Source organism: Pristis pectinata, chromosome 19 (assembly GCF_009764475.1).
Source record: "Pristis pectinata isolate sPriPec2 chromosome 19, sPriPec2.1.pri, whole genome shotgun sequence".
In the NCBI taxonomy this organism is placed as follows: domain Eukaryota; kingdom Metazoa; phylum Chordata; class Chondrichthyes; order Rhinopristiformes; family Pristidae; genus Pristis; species Pristis pectinata.
In genome coordinates, this window is record NC_067423.1 from 33,229,454 (window position 1) to 33,254,359 (window position 24,906).

Consider the following 24,906-nt stretch of genomic DNA (forward strand, 5'->3'; position numbering starts at 1 on the left):
ATGTGTCCAAATCAGGGCAGTTACTCAAGGTGTGCTTATACTCTTGCTACAAAGCTGGATCCTTCTGCATCAATCTTGGCATCTCCACCACTGTTACAGGAAAATTAAGCTCTGCTGCCTGAAGTGTAAACATTGCACTCTCTATGTCTGTATCAGTGTCTTTGTATAACTGTGGCATTCAGTTTGAATGCTCTACATTTAATATCTCAATCATGTTGGGACAGAAAGTTGGCCTACCACATCATTCTTGAGTGGGATGGCTTGAATCCAAGTATTAAATCCAAGGAAACGTGATACCAACTCTGACGTTCTTCAATTTCCTCGCCCTGACATTGCCCTTAAACTTTTCCTTCTGCATCAAATACATCATGTCATGTCATCACCCCTGCCTCCCTTTTAATTGGATTGTAGTTCCTCTAGCTTGTTATTAGTGAGAGGCAAAGGCAATGGATCCTTCCTGTCCATTCTTCACAATGCATCTTATAACAGCTCCAACTACAAAATTAAAGGCATCACAAGCAGGCTTTAGCATGTATGTGGTATTGTAGTGAACCAAGAGGGACTCATTAGGAAGACTTCTCTTACAAGAGTTGTGCACCTCTGTAGGTCCTTTGCCCACATCCATAGTTCATACTTCTTTAGCAGTTGATTGAGCAGCATCACTATCATTGTGAGGTCCTGCAGAACCCAAGCATAATATTGGACTAGGCCTGGGAAAGTTTGAAGTTCAGTGGCATTCTTCAATTTCCTAGCTGTGACATTGCACTTTATGTTTACCTTCTGCACATGATCAACTACATGAAGTAGTGACATCATATTTATTTACGCATATTGTAGTGACAGGGTCAAAGAAGGTTAGCTGAAAGCCAACGAAGGATCAAGGATCAAAGCTAAGATGTAGCTCTGTAGTAATAGTGACCGCAGCGATCACAGTTTTTTAATCTATAAGTGACCACTATGTAATGGAAGTTTGCCCTTACAGAATTTGCAAATCACCACACAAAAAATTGAGATACAGAGTAAAATTCGCTCTCATGGAATTTGTATGGACAAAAGTAAAATAAGTCAATACACAATTTACTTCTCTTCAACTCATGTTTCTTGACGTATGCACAGATGATGCGGGTTTGCGTGATGGAAAATTGTAATGCAGATCATTTTCTAGGAAGGCAACCCCCCCACTCCCCAACGCGGAGGTTGCCTGTACTCATCTTTTTAAGGGAGATGACATAGATAGAAGAGCAGGAATACCTTTTAGCCTATTATTTCTTATTTATTTTACTTTGTTTTCTTCTATCTACTCCTCTGATACCACCCTTTTTATTTGCCCAGGTCATATTTCAATCATCTCTTGGAATTGTCTGAAAGGAAAGAATTTGCCAGACTGTGGGGAGGGGGTGGGGAGTGAGACTCACTAGATCTAGATTGCACCTGCAAAGAGCTGGTAGCAACCCAATGGGCCAAATGGTCCCTTTCCAGGCTATAACCAATCTGCGATTCTATGAAACATAAAGTCTCCATTTTTAGGCCACTCCTGCTGTCAGCAAATTATTAGGAGACTGCAGGAGAGAAACAGGTTTGTAATTCTCTTCAATGTAAACAGTTATCTCCCCTTTTACCCTAAAGGTGGTTTCACTGTCTGGAGTAGAACTCTAACCTGCCCACTATCCCTCAGCAAGCAGAGAACCAGACCAAACCAAACTATCTTGTAAAGCCTCCGGCCAAATCTACAACCACCATGAATTCAGAAATTGGATCATTTATTTGCAAGTTCATTATGATAATAAAAATCTTTTTCTCATCAGAATAGTCTTTCACTAAGCTATTTGGAACAGTTTTATTCCAGGTAGCCTTAATATATAAAAAGATGATCACAAGATATTTCTGGGCACTTAGGTCAGAGTTTAATCCAATGGCAGCAATGCTGATTTAAAACATGAAATGACAACACATCATAAAACTATGAGCAACTGGAAAGAATAGCGAACTGATTTTGGCCAAAATGCTTAATTTCTGGCAATCTTTGCATTTAAGTGCAAAATAATTCAGAACTTGTGTTTACATTTCTCCTGTAATTGAATAAAGGTTTTTATGCTGGTGGTTAAAGCTTTTTTCTGATGATGTGAATTCTGGCCCTTTAAGTATTCAGATTTATTCTGGGGCAAGTGCTTGTCAATCTGAATGTTACTCCTATATCTGGGAAAAAAGTACTAGAAAACTATTTGGTTTGTTCAAAGTTGACACCTAGCTCAGATACTGTACAGTGTCAGACACAATAGATTTCAGTACATCATTCAACTGGCAAAGGTAGTGGAGGGAAATGTAATGTCATTGGGAATTCTAAGAAGAAAGAAGTAAATTGAAGAGCGCAGTAATGAGAGATGAAAGGGAAAATAAAGTACTTATGGACCATGCATTGTAGGGTGCTGAGATTCAAGCCATGTCCTCTGTGTGAATGGCACAGTTTTGTGCTGTGCTGGGCCACGTGGGACCATATCCCTGTATAATGATGTCCAGTGATGCACTATTTTAATCTTGATGTCGCTTGCACAATATTCTGTTTTTCAAAAGAGGCACGCAGATGGCACAGGTCTTACTCTGAAGCAGGTCCAGATAAGGTCCAACATTCATCCAACACACCCTCAGTTTTGCAAACCTGTTCTAACCCATAGTAGTCCTCTCCCCAAGTTCCTCCTCTTCAAATTTCTCGCTGTATTTCTCACATTTTCTTATGGCAGAGAAGGAGACCATTCAGCCCATCAGGTCAACACTGGCTCTCAGAGCATTCCGTTCAGCCCCATTCCTTCATTTGTTTCCCTGTGATTTATTCTCTCCTATGTGTCTCTCAGTTCTCTCAGATTCTCTTGCCATTCATATAGAATAGAATCAATTTACAGCAGTCAGTTCACTTGCCAGCTCATCTTTGGCATGTGAAAGGAAACTAGAGCATTCGGAGCATGCAGTCACAGGGAGAATGTGCAAACTCCACACAGACAGCACCAGAATCCTGCTTTACTACTGTATCACCCACCCACAATCTGATTTACAATGCGCTTCCCCTGCGATTTAGAACATAGAACATAGAACAATACAGCACAGGAACAGGCCCCTTTAGCCTATGATGTTGTGCTGACCTAATTAAGCTAATGACATCTAATTAAACTAACCCCTTTTGCCTGAACATGGTCCATACCTCTCCATTCTCTGACTATTCATGTGCTTATCTAAAAGCCTCTTAAACACCTCTACCATATCTGCCTCCATCACCACCCCTGGCAACACATTCCAGGTACCCACCACGCTCTGTGTAAAAAAACTTGCCCCACACATCTCCTTTAAACTTTCCCCCTCTCACCTTAAATGCATGGACTTTAATACTAGACACTTCAACCCTGGAAAAAGATAATGGCTGCCTATCTGTGCCTCTCATAATTTTATAAACTTCTTTCAGATCTCCCCTCAGCCTCCACTGCTCCAGAGAAAACAACCTGAGTCTGTCCAACCTCTCCTTCTAGCACATGCCCTCTAATCCAGGCAGCATCCTGATAAACCTCTTCTGTGCCCTCTTCATAGCCTCCACATCCTTCCTATAATGGGGGAGGGGGGGATCAGAACTGATTTCTCTGCTGTGCAATGGCAAGACCATGCCGATGGAAGGCGCATATAAGGCCCCTTCCATTGTACAGTGTATCTTGTATGTGATAAAACATCAGAATTGGCAAGGGGCCCCATGCACCTCTGCCTTAAGCTGTGTTTTAAATGAGTCACAATTTGTAGGCTAGAGAGTTTCCTTGGTTGCAGGCTGACATTTATCCCTCAGGTAATGCCAAAAACAGATGCTCACTCATGGGTAGGAATACTCAGTGCAGCACCTGCCAGCTGCAAATGAGCTCAGAGAGCTCATGCACTGGATGCTGAAGATCGTTCTGAGTGTGTGTGGTCTGTGAATGCACGACCATTCAGATAATTGTTCAATGTCTGTATTTTAAGATTCATGGTCAATTCTCAGGATATGGGTATGACTGGCAAAGCAAGGTTCTTAATCCCCTTTCCTTGTTCACCTTGAGAAGTAAGACTTCCTGTAGTCCTGCGGAATTACCTCAGTAGTGTAATAGCATCATCTCCAGTTCTAGCTAACTCCATGCAAGGGCACAGTCTTATGAAATGACTGCATATTGCTGGTTTTAAATATTTTTCCTGGCTGTATATCACATCAGGATAGACAAATAAAAGTGACATTTACAGTAAAAGGAAAAGTGCAGGACCTGGCACTAGAGCAGAAAAAATTCAGCGACTAAAATTGGTGACAGATGGTGTTCCAGCACCAGTTTATTCAATGTAGCCCTAAAACTCAGATTATATAAATACAGAAATAAATTGTTATTTCTCAGAATGCCCCAGGTAATCACAGACAATCAGTCGAAGAATTTGGGGAAACTCAAGAGATCGTGTGTCACACACAGGAAAGTTTACAATCAAAGATTTTGTTGAAACTTTAAGATTGATTTCGTTGATGGCAAATCACTTAAGCAATGGAACAGAAACTATTGTTCCATTTGCCAAAATGGAGCAATATGTATGGATGTAAATGATGCAAAATGCTGCAGGAAATGTGGAGACAACTGTCCCAGAATTGTAAGGGAACCAAGAGGCTAACAAAATGAAATCAGTGTTAGATAAATTAGTGAATTTAAGAGAAATTAATGGAACTGAAACCAATGAAATCCATAGGGCCTGATAATCTGCATCCTAGAGTTCCAAAAGGGGTGGACCTGGAAATGGGTGCATTGGTTATCACCTTTCATAATTCTATAGATAATAGAACAGTTGCTGCAGATTACAGGATGGCAAGTGTAACATGACTATTCAAAAATGGATGTAAAGGGAAAATAGGGAACTACAGACCAGTTAGCCTAACATCAGTAGAAGAAGAAATGCTGGAGTCTGTTATAAGAGATGTGATAACTGGACATTTAGAAAATATCAATGGGATTAGACAAAGATGACATGGATTTATGAAAGGGAAATCTTGCATGACATACCTACTGGAGTATTTGAGGATGTAACTGGTAGAATAGATAAGTATTATAACATATTTGGATTTTCAGAGGACTTTGATAAATTCTTAGGTCAGAGGTTAGTGTGCAAACTTAAAGCAAGTGGGTCATGCTAATATACTGGCATGAACTGAAAACTGACAGACAGGGAACAGAGAATAGAAATAAATGAGTCTTTTTGGGGTGGCAGGTGGTGACCAGTGAAGTATGGTAGGGATCAGTGCTTGGGTCCCAATTTTTACATTGATTCTGATGAGGGAAGTATATGCAATATTTCAAAGAATGCTGACAACATAAAACTGGGTGAGATGTGAGGAGGATGCCAAGGAGCTTCAAGGTGATTGAATAGACAAATATGTAGCTGATGCAGTATATGGTGGATAAATGTAAAACACTCATTAATCATTAATTATGAAACAAACACACAGGTGCAGCAAGTAGCTAAGAAGGCAAAATGGTATGATGGTCTTCACTGCAAGAGGTCCCCAGGACAAGACCAAGTGTAGTTCACTGCAAATGATAAAACAACCAATGTCTAAAATGAAATTCCTAAGATATACACACAAACAACTGACTATTGAACAAAAGAAAATCCATTACTGCCATTTTCTCACAGATGTTATCCATTTGGTGTAATGTGGTTATTACAGCTGCTGAAATAGTACATAAAGGAATGTCACATGCAAATACTTAACCAGATATACAATCAAACATAACTTTAAGGCTACACATTTAAACATATAACACAACATTGTATCTGTATTGAAAATCATACTATATGGTGCACTGAAAGTTACACTAACCCTCATGTATACAAGTTACCACACTTCAGGAATACACAAATGTCTCCAAAGTATTTGAGATGGTGAAAGGCATCTTTTAAGAATAAGTTCATTCTTAGTTAAACAAAAAAATCAAAAGTCTTCATCCAAGCTGGTTTCATCAAGTCTCGTTTTTTGAAGGATGGTACGTCGGGGAATGCTAGGTAAACATACATATCAGCAACTCAAATCCCACTCAGATTTGTTTGGCTAAATGTGAACAAATATAAAGTGATCATGAGAAACAACAGACCAGCGAAAAACTGCAAATAGCCACGTTTTTCTGTTTCAGTGTAAATTGAGCAACCACAGATTATGAAACTAATGAATGAAATTAAGTGAAATAATATTTTAATCACGTGTTTCATCTATTTTTCTTCCAATTGTGGAATTACACGTCAAATTGAGTACTAGATGTTAAAAATTCCTTTAAGAATTCTGCCAGATGATTGTCTTCTTCCTGTAGCCTAGGGCTTAAGTTATAAATTTCACGGCTTTGATAATTTCATAGATAGATTCATAGAGTTAAACAGCACTTGTTCATGCTGACCAAGGTGTCTATCTACGTTAATCCCATTTGCCTACATTAGGCCCTCTAAACCTTTCCTATATATGTACTTGTCCAAGTGTCTTTTAAACATTGTAATTGTATCTGTATCAACCACCTCATTTGGCAGCTCATTCCCAGCACTCTGTGCAAAAAACTTGCCCTTTAGATCCTCTTTAAATCTTTCCCCTCTCATCTTAAACCCTATGCTCTCTAGAAAATACTATGACTATCTATCCATCCTATCTATGCCCCTCATAATTTTATAAACCTCTTTTAGGTCAGCCTTTAGCTTCCTTTGCTCCAGGGAAAACAGTTCAAGCCTATCCAATCATTCTTTATAACTCAAGTCCTCCAATCCGGACAACGTTCCTGGGAATGTTTTTTTTACACCCTCTCTCGCTAAATCACATCCTTCCTATAGTGTGATAACCAGAACTGCACATAATACTCCAGGTGTGGCCTAACCAATGATTTTTACAACTGTAACATGATGTCCCAACTCCTATACCCAGTGCCTTGGCCAATGAAGGCAAGCATACCATATGCCTTCTTCTGTGTCACCACTTTCAGGGAACTATATACTTGTACCCTAAGTGTCTCTGTTCAGTAACGCTCCACAGGGGCCTGCCGTTAACTGTGTATGTCGTTGCCTAGTTAGCTTCCCAAAATGCATCACTTTGCGCTTGGTTGAGTTAAATTCCATCAGCCATTCCTTGCCCATTTTCCCAGGTGATCTAGATCCCGCTGTAACTTTAGTAAGATCAAAATAAATTGATAACTGTTTCCAATGTCAAGAAATTAAGTAAGAATTGTGACCCAATAATATTGTTAGGCTCAGATTAGGGTAACTAAGATGAGAATTTCATTTACACAACTCCGAAAAAAATTGACGTTGAACTGTTGAAAATTAGGCAAAATTAGAAAAGGGAAATTTTACTCACATTTCAGGGTGTTTAGTGCCATACCCTAATTTTCAGCAGGATTTTTGTCCCCCCCAACACTCCTAAATTCCTCTAGTTATGTCAACAGAATTCCAACACACACAATTTGTGTGCGGTGAGATTTTCAAACTTTCTGCACTGAAAAATGGTACTTATTTACGAAATGAACAACTAGGTCTTGCTAACTCCAGTCCCAAGAATCCATCTGTTTGAACAGCCAGTGCTCAAACTGCATTATTTGCCCTCACTGAGATCTGTGATTTCCTCAAATACAGTCTCGTGAGTGCCTTTGTTTTGTCTGCAGAGGCCATGGTCATGATCATTCTCAGCTTTCCAGCCTCAGAACCATTAGAGGATGCTACTTCTCATCCCTGCAGCATTTCACACTTTGTTGCACACTGCTGCATTAGGGAGCTCAGCCAAACTACTTACTCAAGGAGAGGAGACTTCATCTGCTTAACCTTTGGCCCAGATGCTCAAGCAGAGAGGATACGGCCATATCTTTGCATTACTGACTTCCGCAAAGACTGGATTCAAGCAATCTCCCTGCATCCAGCTGCTCGACGTGCCTGGCTGTAACCCTAGACTCCATACACAAAGATCACACCTGCTACAGTCACTCCTCTTCTTCTCCATCCTGTTCAGGTTCCTCTGACTCCGAGGGATCACTCTCCCACCCACCTTTTCCATTCAGGAGAAGCGTCGCTTATATTGTGTTATGTCCCTGGTTGCAAAGATCGTACCTGCTAGGCTACATGCTGGGAACTGTGAGAACTTATAAGACCTCGACAGTGTCAATTTCAGCATGGCATTACACAGGGAAACTCGACAATGCAGTTCTTTAAAGTTCTTGTTTTTCATACAACTTCCACATAAAGGTGACCCACAGTGCTGTTTACCAAAGATCATGGAGCAAATTTCAACGTCATGAGACTTGTACTGGGGTCAGAGGAAATTATAGCTGACTTCGTTATTTTACAGGCAAAATCAAGCAATCACTGAAGCACTGAGAGCCATCAGTTGTCATTTGTTCAGATGCCAATCATTGGAAATTTCACAGCGGTTAAAGAAACCTCTGTCTGCAGTGCCACATCAGCGGCATTGAGAACAATAAAGCCATTGTCAGAAATAGGTAAGAGACAAACAATACAAGCACACTGATAGCTGAGATCAGGAAGGCTGTGGGGAGAGAACGATGAGCAAAGGTAGCTGGTAATTGATTAAGGATGATGGTAAAGTAATCCTGAGTCTGCAGGAAGATAAAACCAAACACATCTACTTGCTAGTTAAGGAATTTTATAGATCCTACTCTCTGGAGTCCCCTCCCTACTCCTTCTTATGCCTTCACCTCCCTCCCTATTCAGCTTGGAAAATCTAAATAAATCTCCCAGAAATAGACGGTCAGGGTTGTAGCAAAGGATAACATGCAAAACAAAAATCCTGAGCAGAAATGGAACTGCTTCTAACCCACATCCTTCTGTTTTTTTTAACAGAGGCAGGATGAAGCATGGGCAGACATCTGCTCTTGTGCAGTGGGTTGCGACTTAAGGACTTTAGTGAGGCTGCCTGCCTTCTTTTTTACAGTCATTCTATTCTTACTGCAGCTTGTTTGTGTCTTCTAGACTTCAGGGAACTCAGTAAGTGAAAGCAGGCGAGAAAGTTTGAACCACGAACTAAAGAACTTCGCAGCTTTTCCTGGTGGCCAGAAGAAACAGAAGTGCTTCCTTCAGTTCCAACTAACCACCCATCAACAGTTCCTAGCCCTTTCAGTCAATGTACTCCCTCCTGACCACCATCACAAATCCCGAAAACATCTGCTCCCAGTGACCACCATTGACTATTGCCAACTCCCCCGATGATGATAGGCTGCCACCAGCCACCTTTGACTGCACCCAATCATCATCAGATCTCTGAACCACCATCAGATCTGCTGATCACACATGAAGTATCGCCATCCCCACATTCTCAGACCGTCAGTTGTGTACTTGGTAAGATTACAAAAGTAGCAACAGTCTCAGATGTGTCACTGGAAGTAAGAACCTAGATTGTCCTGTGTGTTGGGGATGAGCTGCTGACAGGGGTGAGGGCCAAGGGGGACCACCTGATGGACATTGGGAAACTAGCAAGAGCTGTCTCCATAGAAATGTCAATGACAATCAGTGGAGTCGTAATCATCTTGGTAAGAAAGTAGTACAACTATCTCACAAGATTCCGTTATGGTTGTGGTGTTAATATATAGCCTGAGCTACTCAAGAGAGTTCACCCACTTCCTTCTCAACATAGGTTTTCCATCTCTGCAACTGGCTGCCACGGAAAATTATTCCAGCTAAAAGCAACCTGTCCAACATTCAGGGCAGGCAGGGTAGTGTAATGGTTAGCGTAATGCTATTACAGCACCAGCAACCTGGGTTCAATTCTGGCCCCTGCCTGTAAGGAGTTTGTATGTTCTTCCTGTGTCTGCGTGGGTTTCCTCCGGGTGCTCTGGTTTCCTCCCACGTTCCAAAGACGTACGGGTTAGGAACTTGTGGGCATGTTATGTTGGCGCCGGAAGTGTGGCGACACTTGCGGGCTGCCCCCAGAACATTCTACGCAAAGATGCATTTCACTGTGTGTTTTGATGTACATATGATGAATAAAGAAATCTTATCTTACCTCCTTTGTTTCAACTCACTTCGTCTACTGAAAAAACTCATGCTAGACTTCAAGGACATTTCTCTCAAACGAATAATGAATCATCTCACAGGATGACTTTTGCAACTTTACATGTTGCTGAATTAATTTATAAAGGTCAAAGAGAAGTGACTTTTTATTTGCTGCATTTTTTTTGTGTGGATAAGTTGCCACAAATTCCGAGACAAATCCAGGCCTATCCAGTTTATTTTCTGAGTTAAAACAATTAAGTAGCAAGTAAAATTCAAGCCAGAACAGTAACACAAAGAAGGAAAAAATGCAGACTCTGAAATGTCGAGGCTTGAGTATAGCATGCCCTAACTACCAGTGAAATATTTTTCATTATTTATTTACCAAGTTGATCAGTCCTAGCACAGTTACCAGAACTCTTGCCTTTGGATTCAAATTCCAATCCAATGTTTTATGCGTAATCTGGACTGGCATCCTCAAAGCAGTGCTGAGGAATTTCTGCATAGTTGGAGAATTTAGATGAGAATTAAAACCAAGGCTCTATGTTTCAGCTCATGTTAAAGATCTAATGAGTTAAAGATAAGCAGAAGAAATTTCCCTGTATCCTAGCCAACATTTGCCTTCAGCCAGCGTCTAAAACAGTGATCTGTTCATTTATTTCAATGTTGTTTGTGGGACTTTGCTATGCAAAAATTGCATGTTTTATTGTAACATTGATGGTACTTCAAAAGTAATGATTTGGCAGTATGACATTTTAGAACATCTTGAGTCGAACCATCTTGAGTCGAACCATACAAGCTGTTTCTCATCAGCTAATGATCACCAACATCATTTTAGAACATCTTGAGTCGAACCATCTTGAGTCGAACCATACAAGCTGTTTCTCATCAGCTAATGATCACCAACATCATAGTCAACAGTCTGATGCTGTGCCAAGGTCCTGTGTGCATGTTCAATGGGCTACATACTGATAACTTCTGTCTGCCTTTTTCAGATTTTCTTTCTGTTTCTATATAAAGTAAAAAACAGTGCAAAGGAAAAAATGAATAGTGTTAATCTGAAGGAGAAAGACTTGCAATGACTTCCTTTACGGATCTTCCTTTGCCCTGTTAAATGTATGACAATTGTTGCCATTTTTATGAAGGAATGATCATTAACTTTGTTGGTACCAATTAAATTGGAATTTATTTTGTAATTTGGCTGGACCTAATTGCAACCAAATGATATTGCCTGAGCATAATGAAACATTTGAGTACTAATTCATTCAGGGTATGTGGACATCACTGGAAGTCCAAGCCTGGACAGAGGAGAGAATTAAGAGTCACCCACATTCATGTATTGGCCAGACCAGCTAAGGGCAGCAATTTCCTCTCTTGAGGAACATTAATGAATAAGGTATTTTTATATACTATTTCAATAATTTTGATGCTCTGGTGAGACTAACTCTTCTTTTATATAAACAAATAGCTTAATTTAAGTAGTTAAATTAAATTACTTGCCCCAATGCCTCTGGATCAATAGTCTAGAACTCTGGGTATTGATCCTGTAATGTTACCACTACTTCACCTTACAATAACAATTCAGCTGTACAGGTCATACTGATCACTGCGGGAAAATGAATTGATGCATATATGAATTCATGAGCTCATTAAGGCTGAAAATAATGAATATTAATAAACAAACCCTTGATTATCTATTCAGTAGTGAGGTGAACACATTTCAGATAAACTGTAAACAGCAGTATTAACATTGCAGGCATTAATATCTCACAAAAGAATTATCATTTATTCTGTAGTGATACAAAATGTGATTTTCAGACTTTAGTAAATAGTTGTTTTGTAATGCTGTCAATCATTGATGTAATGATCGGTAATGGAGTCCCATGTGCAATATGATGATGGGGTCAAGAAAGAACAGAAGTTTGTGGTAAATGGGTGCCAAGATAACCATGCAGTCTAATATATGAGAATGTATGACATAACAATTAGAATCTGAAATCAGCCCTATCACCCTCTCAAGCCTGCTCTGTCATTCATTCAGATTCTGACTGATCTGATCATGATCTCAACTCTATTTTCCTTCCTACTTCCCATAACTCTTGATTTTCTTATAGTTCAAATAAATCTGTCCATCTTGGCCTTGGTTATATTAAACCATTCAGCCCATACAGCTCTCTGGGGTAGAGAATTATGAAGATGCGTGAACCTCACAGAATAAAATCCTCCTCATGTCCATATGAAATGGACAATCCCTTATTCTGAAATAATAAAATGGGAAATGCTAGAAAAACTAGACAGGACAGGCAGTGACTGTGAAAAGGGAAACAACCAACATTTCAGGTTGAAGACCCCTCATCTGAACTCATTCTGATTCTGAAACCATGCCCCCTGGTTCTAGATACTCCTGCTAGAAGAAACATCCTCTCAGCATCCTCCCTGTCAGCTCTGCTCATAACCTGATATCTTTCGATAAAACTACCTCTCACTTGAGCTCAGAACAAACCTGTTCAACTTATCTGATAAGTAAACTCTTCATCCGGGAATCAATCCAGGAACCTGTGAACTATTTTCAATGCAATGTAAGGAGAACAAAACTATACACAGTTCTCCAGATGCTGTCTCACCTTGGCAGTTGTAAGAAGAATTCCATATGCATATAATCCATGCCCCTTGCAATAAAGGTCGCTATATCCATATATATGTTCATGATTACTCTCTGTAACTATAGGCTGACATTTCATTTACAAAGACTGGGTCCCTCTATGTTGCAGCATTGTGTAGACCATATCCATTTAAACAATATTCTGCCTTCCAATTTTTTCTACCAAAGTGGATACCCTCACATTTCGCTTTAATATACTTGATCTGCCAATTTTTTCCCCACTCACTTAACCTATCAATGTTTCTTTGCTGCACTTTGCATCCTCCTCCCTTGCATCTCCACCTATCTTGCATCATCACCAATTTTAGTTATAATACACTTGGCATCTTCTTCCAAGTCATTTATGAATATTATACAAAGTTATGGTCCCAGTGACTAGCGTCAGCCAAACAGGTAAATTTTAAATTCTTAAAATTTAGTTTGACTCTCTGTTCTGTTAGCTAGCTAAACCTCTGACAATGCCAACATATTCCATCGCTCTTATCAAGTTATTTTTTATGTGGCGCCTTACTGAATGACTTTCTGTAAATCCAGATACACTACTTTAACTGGTTCCTTTTTATTGACCCAGTGTGTTAGATCCTCAAAGAACTTTAATAAATTTGTCAAACCTTGTCAATTCTGCTTGGTGCTATTATGACTTCCTATATGTCCCTGCCACTACTCCCATAGTGAAGGTTACAAGTAGGCATCCATGCTAGGCATCATCCACCACAAGTGGGAAAGGGTGTCCTTGAAGTGAATTAACTTGTTTACCTCTGAAGCTGACAATAGTTGTGATCTACTGCAGCCTTCTGTCATGCAGTGTACATATTAACTGAGGAGTAATTACAAAAATTTAAACACTCACCCCTTATTTTGGTGGAGATCAGTGTGAGGGAGTACATACCTTGAATCATGCATAAAATTATATGAACCCTCAGAATCAAAGTCCATGCTCTGTGTATCTGATTCATTCAGTTAGTCTTGGTGGTCACTTGAATCAAGTTTATAATAACACATCTCCCTTTTCTGCAACTAGAACATGCAGATTTTAATAGGTAATTTAAAATGTTCAATCTTAATTGGATTTATTCTTTCTCTGGCAAAAAATAAAAATCCACCAGGTCAGTAGTGCAGGCTAACTGATCACAGGACAACAGGTCATATCCAAAATTCACATGGAGGGTTTATTAACTTCAGGAAGGTACATATGAGTTGCTATTTATTGGTGAAGAAAGGATGGGCACAGTGGGTACCAAGGAGCATTTCCGTGATGGCCAATGATTAACCATAACTCGGGACTTGATGGCAAAGGATTAACCATCATTTGAAACTCTGCTAATCAGAGATAAGATAAGATTTCTTTATTAGTCACATGTTCATTGAAACACGCAGTGAAATGCATCTTTTGCGTAGAATGTTCTGGGGGCAGCCCACAGGTGTCGCCACGCTTCTGGTGCCAACATAGCATGCCCACAACTTCCTAACCTGTACATCTTTGGGATGTGAGAGGAAACCGGAGCACCCGGAGGAAACCCACACAGTCACGGGGAGAACGTACAAACTCCTTACAGACAGTGGCCGGAATTGAACCTGGGTTGCTGACAGAGATCAGATGTAACTCAGAATCTTGGCCCTGTGTGAGTCACTGTGTAATCCTTTAAACCTGGACAGTTTGTCTGCCTTGATACCATAATGATGGTGACATCCAATCACTCTATGTAAATATTATCATTCAACTCCTCCTCTACTGGAGCCCTCAGTGTACATGTACCAGTCTAGGGCTTGAAGTTGGCTTGGCATTTGGTTTAATGTGTATGTGGGCTCTGTGCCCCTTAATGCCAGTAGATGAATCTTTGAACATAACTGCATACTGCTCAGGAAGTTTATCCAGTCATTGTTGCAAAGTGTACACACTAATGACATTCTTTCAATTGGCTTTTAATTCTTTGAGTCTATGTTTTCCTGAAAGATTTGGTCTGTTTTTGCAGCTAGCTGCTTTGATCAGTAGGTTTACTTTTAGACCACTATGAGAAACTACAGGTTGAATCTGACTGAGAGTTTTCAGTGTCACACCAGAGTATGGCTTCAGATTTAGCTTTGCTTTTTGTTCAAGACAGTTTGTTGAACCTCTTGATGCACATACCTGTGCTCATAAATGAGCATTCAGAAGCTGTATGAATATTCATATCGATATACTGATCATGAACTTTCACCTTAATGTTAAAGTTGCTGCATTTTCCATCATTGCCATTCAGGCATATTTAATGTGTCTTTCTTCACACTGCCCATCAGTGTTGCCCTTATATTGTGAACTTGCTTGGCTCTCATTAATCTTACTTGATAACATTAATCTTTAGAAGGGGGAGTGACTGAAAAGTGAGAATTGGTTTAGCCTATAATTTCTTATTTGTTTAACTTTCTTCTCTTCCAGTAACACCCTTGACATTTATGTTTTTTGCCTACACACAATCAAAAGCATACATATACCACACAATTGATCAGATATTAACCATACCCCAGGTCCTGTTTATCTATGATTAACCCTAATTTGCACCCAGCTGAGTTGCTCTCTGTTTGAAAACATGGAACATTAACCACGTCGTGTCCCAGAGAGGAATGAAATACCACCTTCCTGCTCCCCAACCAGGACTATTTGGATCCAAGCAGAACTGCAAGATTTTTAAGGACTCCCCAGGAACAATTTATTTCTAAGCTTTCTAAAATCAGGCTACAAAAGTCAGCAAATGGCATGTTACAGTAATAATATTTGTGTGGTAGTATAACAAGCTGTCTCATTGGTTACATCAACCTTTCCTTTCACTTCTGTTTCAATGGGAGTAGTTAGTTGTTCACTGCATTGGTATTGATACTGGTTTATTATTGTCACTTGTACTGAGGTACAGTGAAAAACTTGTCTTGCATACCGATCGTACAGGTCAATTCATTACACAGTGCAGTTACATTGGGTTAGTACAGAGTGCATTGATGTAGTACTGGTAAAAACACTAACAGTACAGAGTAAAGTGTCACAGACACAGAGAAAGTGCAGTGCAATAAGGTGCAAGGTGACAACAAGCTAGATCGTGAGGTCATAGTCCATCTCACTGTATAAGGGAACCATTGAATAGTCTTATCACAGTGGGGTAGAAGCTGTCCTTAAGTCTGGTGCTCTGTGCCCTCAGGCTCCTGTATCTTCTACCTGATGGAAGAGGAGACAAGAGAGAATGACCTGGGTGGTTGGGGTCTTTGATTATGTTGGATGCTTCGCCAAGGCAGCTAGAGGTAACGAGTCCAAGGAGGGGAGGCTGGTGTCCGTGATACACTGGGCTGTGTCCACAACTCTCTGCAGTTTCTTGCAGTCCTGGGTAGAGCAGTTGCCGTACCAAGCCGTGGTGCATCCAGATAGGATGCTTTCTATGGTGCATCGATAGAAGTTGGTGAGTGTCAAAGGGGACGAACCAAATTTCTTTAGCCTCCTGAGGAATTAGAGGCACTGGTGAGCTTTCTTGGCTGTAGCATCTACGTGATTTGACCAGGACAGGCTGTTGGTGATGTTCACTCCCAGGAACTTGAAGCTCTCAACCATCTTGACCTCAGTACCGTTGAGGTAGACAGGTGCATGTACACCGCCCCCTTTCCTGAAGTCAATGACCAGCTCTTTTGTTGACATTGAGGGAAAGGTCATTGTCATGACACCATTCCACTAAGCCCTCTATCTCCTTACTGTACTCCGACTCATCGCTATTTGAGATATGGCCTACAACGGTGGTATCATCTGCAAACTTGTAGATGGAGTTAGAGCAGAATCTGGCCACACAGTGTATTGTGGAGAGTCGTGGCTGTCAAGTGACAGCACTGCCCAATACCCGGTCGAAAGACAAACCACTGCCAATCAAGGTTTGGCCCCACCCCACCCATCAGCGCACACCTGACCATTGGTCCCTTTAAGTACCTTTGTACTTGGCCTTGGGCTATTGGCCTTTGTGATGGATTAGTCCTTGCCGGCACCGGGCCATTGGCCTTTGTAAATTACCTGGGCTGGACCCCCCAGCCCTCCAGCACTATAAAGAGTGCCACATGTGCTTGGCTCTCTTTCTTTGTCTGCTCCGAGGGACCACCCTGCTTCACTCCAGGCCGAGGACCGTGGGATGGCACTGGAGAAATCGTTGATGAGGTGTGCACTGTTAAAGGGTTAGGAGCATTTTATTTAGTGTCCCTAGTAGCATAGAGCCATGCCTGCACTGAGTCAAGGGGTGGCGGGTATCGTATTGTTTTTCTTTGATTGTATGTACCCAGTCTGTTGTGTGTGTGTGTGTATGTGTGTGTGTGTATATCTTACCCCATTGCGATTTTCCCATGCTCGCTATAAACTGTGTGCCTGTGTGTGTGTTATTCCATTACCATTTTCCCACGTTTGTCTTTTGTAAATAAATCACTTATCTCCAGACTGTGTTCAGAGTCCTTGCCTTCTGAGACCCCAAATCTGTTTCCTCACTCACAACACACAATCATGAGCGTATTGGGAGTAGAGTAGAGGGCCGAGGACACAGCCTTGCCTTTACTTGCCAATCAGAAGGTTGTAGGTTTAGTTTCCACTCCATCGCCCCAAGCATCTGATTCAGGGTGCTAGTCCAGTGCAAGATGGCATGACTAACAAATTATTGGAGGGGTTGTCTTATTAATGAGACTTTAAAATGAGATTGTAGCTAGATGTCTTTTTGAGGAGATTATAAAAGATTCCACAGCAGGAGAAATGATCTTGCCCAATATTTGTCACCCAATCAACATTGCAATTTGTAGATCGTTGAAAATCAAAATACTGTAGATTCTGGGAATCTGAAATAAAAATACAAAATGCCAGAAACATTCAGCAGGTCAGGCAACATCTATGGAAAGAAAAACAGTTATTGTTTCAGATCAAAGATCCTTCATCAGAACTTTAACTTGATACAGTAACCTTGCTATGTACAACTGGCTACTGCATTATGACAGTAACTATTCTTTAGAAGTACTACAGTAGCTATAAAGTGCCTTGTCCTGAGGATAGTGGGGAACGTTATATGAAAGCAAGTCTTTCTTACAAAATCAAATCTGGATATTCTTTCAATTGCTGCTTACCAATTTATTAATGTGTGAACATTGTGATAACTCCAAATTGCATTGTTGTAGTTATGGAAATGAAATTGATTTGTACGATAATGTTTATCCACAATTATGTAAATTCAGAAGTTAACCTCTTTTGGGTTTGGAGTTAAATGATAACTGGAGCTTAATTTCCTTTGGTGCTCTCTGAAAGGGAATATTTCTAACATAATGTGCATTATTGGCTAATACACCAGTAAGAAAACAAGTATTATAAAAGTCTTTTAAAATATTCTGAATTCTCAAGCTTATCAAGGACAGAAGGGTAAGTTAAAGTCCTCCTTTCAGTGTCTGGAAGGAGGACACGACTTTGAAGAAACCCCAACAGTGACTCTGTTCTTGAAGTTTGTCCTTGACTGCATCCCACAGCACATTGTTCAGTGAAGTCTCAGTGCCACTCCAAGAAGTTGAAAGGGCCATATGCCAGGTGAACAACACTAAGGTCTCTGGAGCAGATGGTATCCCTGCTGTAGCTTGAAACATTGCAGAGAAGAATTTCTAACATGAATCTGCAGCCTTATCTCCCTTGTGTGGGAAGAGGAAGACATATCTGTGCCCTCTGTGTTGTTCAAGGAATGAAAGAGAGGTCTCCCTTTACTCTGCCACAGGGAAAGTCATCACTAAGGTTCTCCTTCACCACCTCCTCCCAGTGGCCAAAGAGCTGCTCCCTGAGTCAGCACGTGGATTCCAGCCTTCAAAAAGCAGAATGGACATGATCTCCACCCAAACAAAAATGAAGAGAGCAGCATCAACCACCAGACATGGCCATTATTGACCTACCAGCTTTTGACTCTGGCAACTGAAGGGACTGTGAAGAATCCTTAAATCTGACTGCCCTCAAAAATTTGTCTGCGTTCTATATATATCAGAGGGTGACATGCAAGCCATGATTTTAATTAATGAGTCCACAACAGACCCAATCCTGGTACAGACTGGAGTCAAGCAAAACTGTGTCAATGCTCCAATCCTCTTTTCAATCTTTGTCACCAAGTGTTTGACTTCATCTGCAAAAAGGTTTTTTCTTGCGTGGGATTAATCTACAGAGGCAATGGGAAATTGCCTAACCTCTGTTGCCTCCAGTCCAGAATCAAAGTTACTGCACTCTCAGTCAATGAGCTACAGTTCATATATAATGCATACATACATGCACCTATGAGGGATGAGCTCAAGGCAGTTGTTGACTCATTCACTGATGTACAAGCCTAAGGTCCTCTACTAATCCGATTCCACTGCACGAAACAACCAGGACAATAAAGGTCCAATGCAAGACTCTGGAAAAGATGGACCACTTTTCACATCTTGGCAACCACTTACCAGCAAAGGCAGACATTGATAATGAAATTCAGCAGTACATCCAATATACCAGCAGAACCTTTGGCCATCTGAGGGAAAGAGTGTTGGAAGCTCATGACCTCAAACCCAGCACAAAATTTGGTCTAAGTTGTAGCAATGATCAACTGCCCTCTGATACGTAAAGTCACCCTCGACTCCAAGGAGCTGCCTAAGAAGAACTCTATTTAATTATTGGTGGGTGCAGATTTTGCAGATAGTGCCAACAAGTGTGGGACTTCTGTGAATGTACAATCAAACATGAAAGTCTGAGCTTGCTCAGTGGTAGTGGATACTGTACCTGTCAAGGCAGTCCACTGCAGTCATCGAGATTTCACAGCAGCTACACTGGGGATCTGTAACCTCATTGATTTCAATGAATATTATAAGATTATGCAGAAGAACGCAAAAGGGAAGGAAAGATCTCTTTTAAAAAAAATCAGTTTTGTTTAATTTTAAATTATTTATATGTTTACATGTTTCAGCTTATTTTATTTTTTAAATGATGACTTGCATTTGTTTATAATTGCATATTTAATTTCTATCCATTTAAAGATCATGAAAAACTCTAGTTTTATAATAATTTCCACATCTGAATTGCTGAGTTTTTTATAAACCTATACTTTTTTAAAAATTTTCTTTGCACTAATATATTTACATTGCAGCAAGGCTTCAAGCCTCCAAAAACAAACGGGAATAGAATATGTGGCACTCTTCCTTTGTGACGTCCCATCCCCATGTGGTGTATGTCTCCTCTCACTTATCCATTGTACTGAACTAATAGATCAGTGATATTTATGTTATTAATATCCACCCATTATTTAATTATGGAAACTGCTTGTTAAACAATTTTGTACAGCATTAAAAAAGCAATAAATAGTCAATGAATGAAATTAACTTTTACAGTTGATCGTGGTGTAAAATGGATGATATTTCATCGACCACCCATTGTGCACTCTCCTGATTTTCCTTTCCAATGATCTTTAAACTTAACTCCATTAAATCTTTTGAGCAGTTCCAGACAACTGGAAGCAAAGTTTGTTTCCCGTGATTTACTTGCAGCATTTTGCCATTAGTTATGTTATACACCAAGCAAATGACAGGGAGGAAGTGTAATGAGAGAAGGTCCAAGAGCTCATTACAGGAAAAAATACACCTTTCGAAAAGACCCGAGTCCATTCCCCATAGAATTTACATGAAACAATGGATCAGAAAAGATTTCAGAGATGAAGAATCATCCTATGTGCCAAATAAACTAATTCACTGCAGCTGTGTTTGGTTTGAATAATCAGGTTTTCAAAGTTTTTTGGGTCAGATGCAATATGTTTTGAGATCAGTCTTTTTACATGGCTGTAAGTGGTTACTGTTAGATAAAAGAGAAAAATCACTCTAAAACCAGCTTCATTTTGACACAGTGTAATACGTACAATTTAGGCCAAACATCATTAAAACATTTAAAATCAAAAATCCTTTATGGCATTAGAGTATTTATGGCATAGCCTCTGTTTATTGTCCACCCTAACTACATTTGACTACCAAAACTAACCTTTGTCCCTAAAATTCGACAAGTTTTGCGTTTGCTCCATTCTGGAGAGCTCTGTTTGTTGCTTCCAACTTCCATTCACTTCTCACCTTTACATCTTCCAGCTTTGATCGTTTCACTCATTCCATTCCCATCATGGTCCGTGCAGAATTTGGAGCAATGATCAGGTCCTTTGATCCAACGTGTCTGTGTCAGTGCTTATGCCTCCTACACATCACGGAACACATGCAGTGAGTCGTCATGTTAAACAATGCACATTGTTCATGATTTGACTTAAACATGCAGAAACACAGAAGTGCTGAGCATCTGAGAGTAATGTGGAGGGCACAAGAAATACAACCACTGGACAGTTCATGGCAATATTTAACCATTGCTGTGCTGTGTAGGTAGTGGAAACTAAAACCATCTTCAGGGTAAATTCATTCTGGATAGTTTCTGAGGTACCTGAATTCATAGATGCAGACTTCAGAAAAGATATTACTGAGTTTGCTAGGATTCTTGGTGTTAATTTGATTCTCTGACACATTTTGCTGTACTTTCTTCTTCAAGAGAGCTGTGGCCAACTCCTCCTCCATTCCCATCTCGTTCATTGTACTCTCTCAATGAGGACGTGAGATTCGCAAATACAAACTAGAAAATCAACAACATTAAGTAATAGTTAATTCTCATAGCATTCTTTTTTCTGCACATTCCCAAATTGTTAGTATACTGCATGCAATTAGATTGTTACACTGTTGGAAAATAGTATTCAATTGTACATCATCCAACTCTGTTATAAATCTCTCTGTTATTATCTTGCTGGCCAGGTACTCCCACTAGAACTGATATCTGCAGTTCCCCCCCACCCCCCATCCCAGTACTCACCTGGTTCATGTGCAGAGTTCCAAACTTGCTGATGTTTCACATCCCAGAGTCCAGCAGGATGGTCTCCATGGCAGGAAGGCCCCCTGCTGTCACTGAGGAGGCCCCGCCCCAAAAATTCCTCTGCCAGCCTTTGACAGCCGACGCAGTCCATCCCCACATTTGCTGACTGTAATTGCTGTGATTTAGAACCATTTTTAAATACCTCTGACAATCAAAGGCATTTAAAAACAATCAAAATGAAATTTTAAAATAGTTGCCTTACTAGGAAATTTAAAGCAAAATAAACTAATAATGTCCAAATCATTCAAATTATTAAAAGCTTTGAAGTAAAATGAAATAATCCAAAAGAAAAGTAATGCCTCCTAGTCCATTTCCCTACAATCCCAATTGAAAACAAAAGGGTCTCGGATGTGTGCCAGGTCTGACCTGGCACAAGATCCAGGAAGTGATTTCTCATTTGTCAGTAATTCCCACATTTGAGTGCATGTGTACAGATGTCCCATACTTAATGTTGTTTAAATGGCTAAACGCCAGCAGCTCCTGCCAGAACTGCTGGAAGTAGCCAGCGAGATCCAACCTTATTTTTTGTTAGCCTGTTTGCATTGGGGTTTTGCAGGGTTCATGATGAGTTCCCTTGCTCTTTGTGTGGTATTTATCAGTGACTCACACCTAAATCTCGAAGCCATTACTGTGAAATTTGCAGCTAATACCAAAAACTGATAAGTAAGCAAAAAATGAAGGACAAAATCTTAAACTTCAGAGAGCGATTACTGCACTGGCCAGCTGGACACCAAAGTAGCAAATGGAATTCTGCTTGAACATAATTCATTTACAGTGGACAAACAAGATGAAGGAACGCATATTAAATGGTAGACACTGGGAAGTGAAGAAATGGTTTTTGGAGGGTATGCCCACAGATTCCTGAAGATAGCAAAACAGGTATTAAAAAGTCAGACTGGATACTTGCCTTTATTAACTGAGGCATAGAATAGAAGAGGAGGGAGTTTAGAACTGTATAAAGCATTAGTAAGGCCACAATGTCCAGTTCTGATCAGTACATTGTAGGAAACATGTAAGAGCATGGAGAGGGTGTAGAGGAGACTTCCAAGGATGCCATAATTGTCCAGACCTGATACCCACTACCTGAATGTTCCCCTCCAAACTGCACAGCATCCTGATATGGGAATATATTGATGATCCTTCACTGTTACTGGTTCTAAATCATAGTCATAGAGTAATATAGCATGCAAACAGGCCCTTCGGCCCAACTCATCCATGCCAACCATGGTGCCCACCAAGCTAGTCCCATTTGCCTGTGTTTGGCCCTTATTCCTTTAAACCTCCCCTTTCCATGTACTTATCCAAATGTCTTTTAAATCCTGGAGCTCTATCCTCAAAAGCACTGTGGGACAGCAGCTGTTCATGAAGGCAGCTCACCATCACTTTCTGAAGGGTGATTAGTGATGGTCAATCAACGTTGGTCTTGTTAGTGACACCCAGATACTAAGAACAAGTAAATAAAAAAAAATGAGGAGAGACTGACTCGTCTGAACTTGCTTTCTACAAAACAGATGAGGTGAAGTAAAATTTACTTGGTGTCCATAAAATTATAAGAGCCATTGGGAATTTGGGAGCATATATTTATGATGAGGGCAAGAGGGTTAGAGAGGAATTTGAGGAACACTTTTTCACGAAAATAGTAGTGGGATCTGTATCTCATTGCCTGAAATCTTACTTAATGCAGGAACCCTCAGCTCATTTTAAAATGTACTTTGATGAACACTTGTTATGCTGTAATCTTCAAGGCAATGGATCCAGAGCTGGAAGGTGTGATGAGTTTGAATGGCGATTTGTTAGTGTGGATATGATTACCTCCTTCCAGCTGGAGTGGAGCTCACCACACAGGTCAAATGGGAAACAGTTCAACTTTTGCTGCCTCCACGGTAACGTAGCGGTTAGCATAATGCAATTACAGCACCAGCGACCCGTGTTCAATTCCCGCCGCTGTCTATAAGGAGTTTGTACGTTCTCCCCGTGTCTCCATGGGTTCCCTCCAGATGCTCCGGTTTCCTCCCACATTCCACAGACGTATGGGTTAGGAAGTTGTGGGCATGATATGCTGGCGCCCGAGGCATGGCGACACTTGGGGGCTGCCCCCAGGACGCTCTTCGCAAATAATGCATTTCACTGTGTGTTTCGATGTACACGTGACTAATAAAGTTATCTTATCAGATAGTTCCCAACTTCAGTCATTGAACAACATTTTACAGATGATGCTTACTTTTGTGTGTGTTAGGAGGCAGAGCTCCAAATCACGTTCAACCTGTTCATTGAAACATATAAGAGAACGAGCCTTCCCCTAGACATCTGCAAAACAAAGGTCCTTTGCTAATTTGGTGCCACCCTACAACACTAGCCCCCTAACAATAAAGGTTCATGACTAGGCCTTGGAAAATGTGGACTGCTTCCCACATCTAGGAAACTAGCTTTCAACAAAGATGAAAGTCACCATTGTCTTCAGAGTCATCTGAGGAAAAGGTTATTTCAAAATGTGGTCCTCAGTCTGGATGCAGAAATATAGAATCATAGAAGTTTACCACAGGAGGTTCTTCTTTCTTTTCCCCTCCTTTGGCTTCCTCTCCTTATTTCCCTTGAGGTCGAGGATGACTTGCTTCCACTTGAGATGTGTGGCTGATGAAGACAATATGGGCCCTTCAGACTGCCATAGTTAGGGCAAGGGATGAAACTCAAAGGTTGTTTGAAAACCAAGTCCATCATTTCCTGGGCAACAGAGAATTCAGTTTGAATGTTTGCTTCTGAGACATGGACTTCCTACAGCCGCATCTCAAGGCACTGGAAAGGTACCATCCACACTGCCTCTACGAATTTTCTCTAATGCTCTGACAGATTAAACAAACCAACACTAGCATCCTCTCTGAGACCAACATCCATACCACTGAGGCCCTAATTAGGCCCAATCAACTCCAATAGGCAGGCCACATCATTTGCATTCCCTGTGCCAGACTCCCAGAGCACATGTTCTGTTGCAACCTCCTTCAAGGCAAAAGATTACCAGGTGGAAAGAGGAAAAAATTCAAGGGTGTTCTCAAAGCCTTCTTAAAAAAAGTGTAACAGCCCCACTGACTGATGGGAATTTCTTGGGTTAAGACAGTTCAAAGTGGAGAAGGACAATCAAAATCCAATTTTAACCTCAATTCCTTATGTTGGATGCTTAATGAAGTCTAGTGTAAATGGCGGATGGAGTGTCCACCTCCAAAAGTACCCAAAGGCATCTCTTGCCCTATAAATGTGGTGGTCTGTGAGGGTCACATTATCTTCATCAGTCACCTCAGAACCACACATCTGGAAAGGA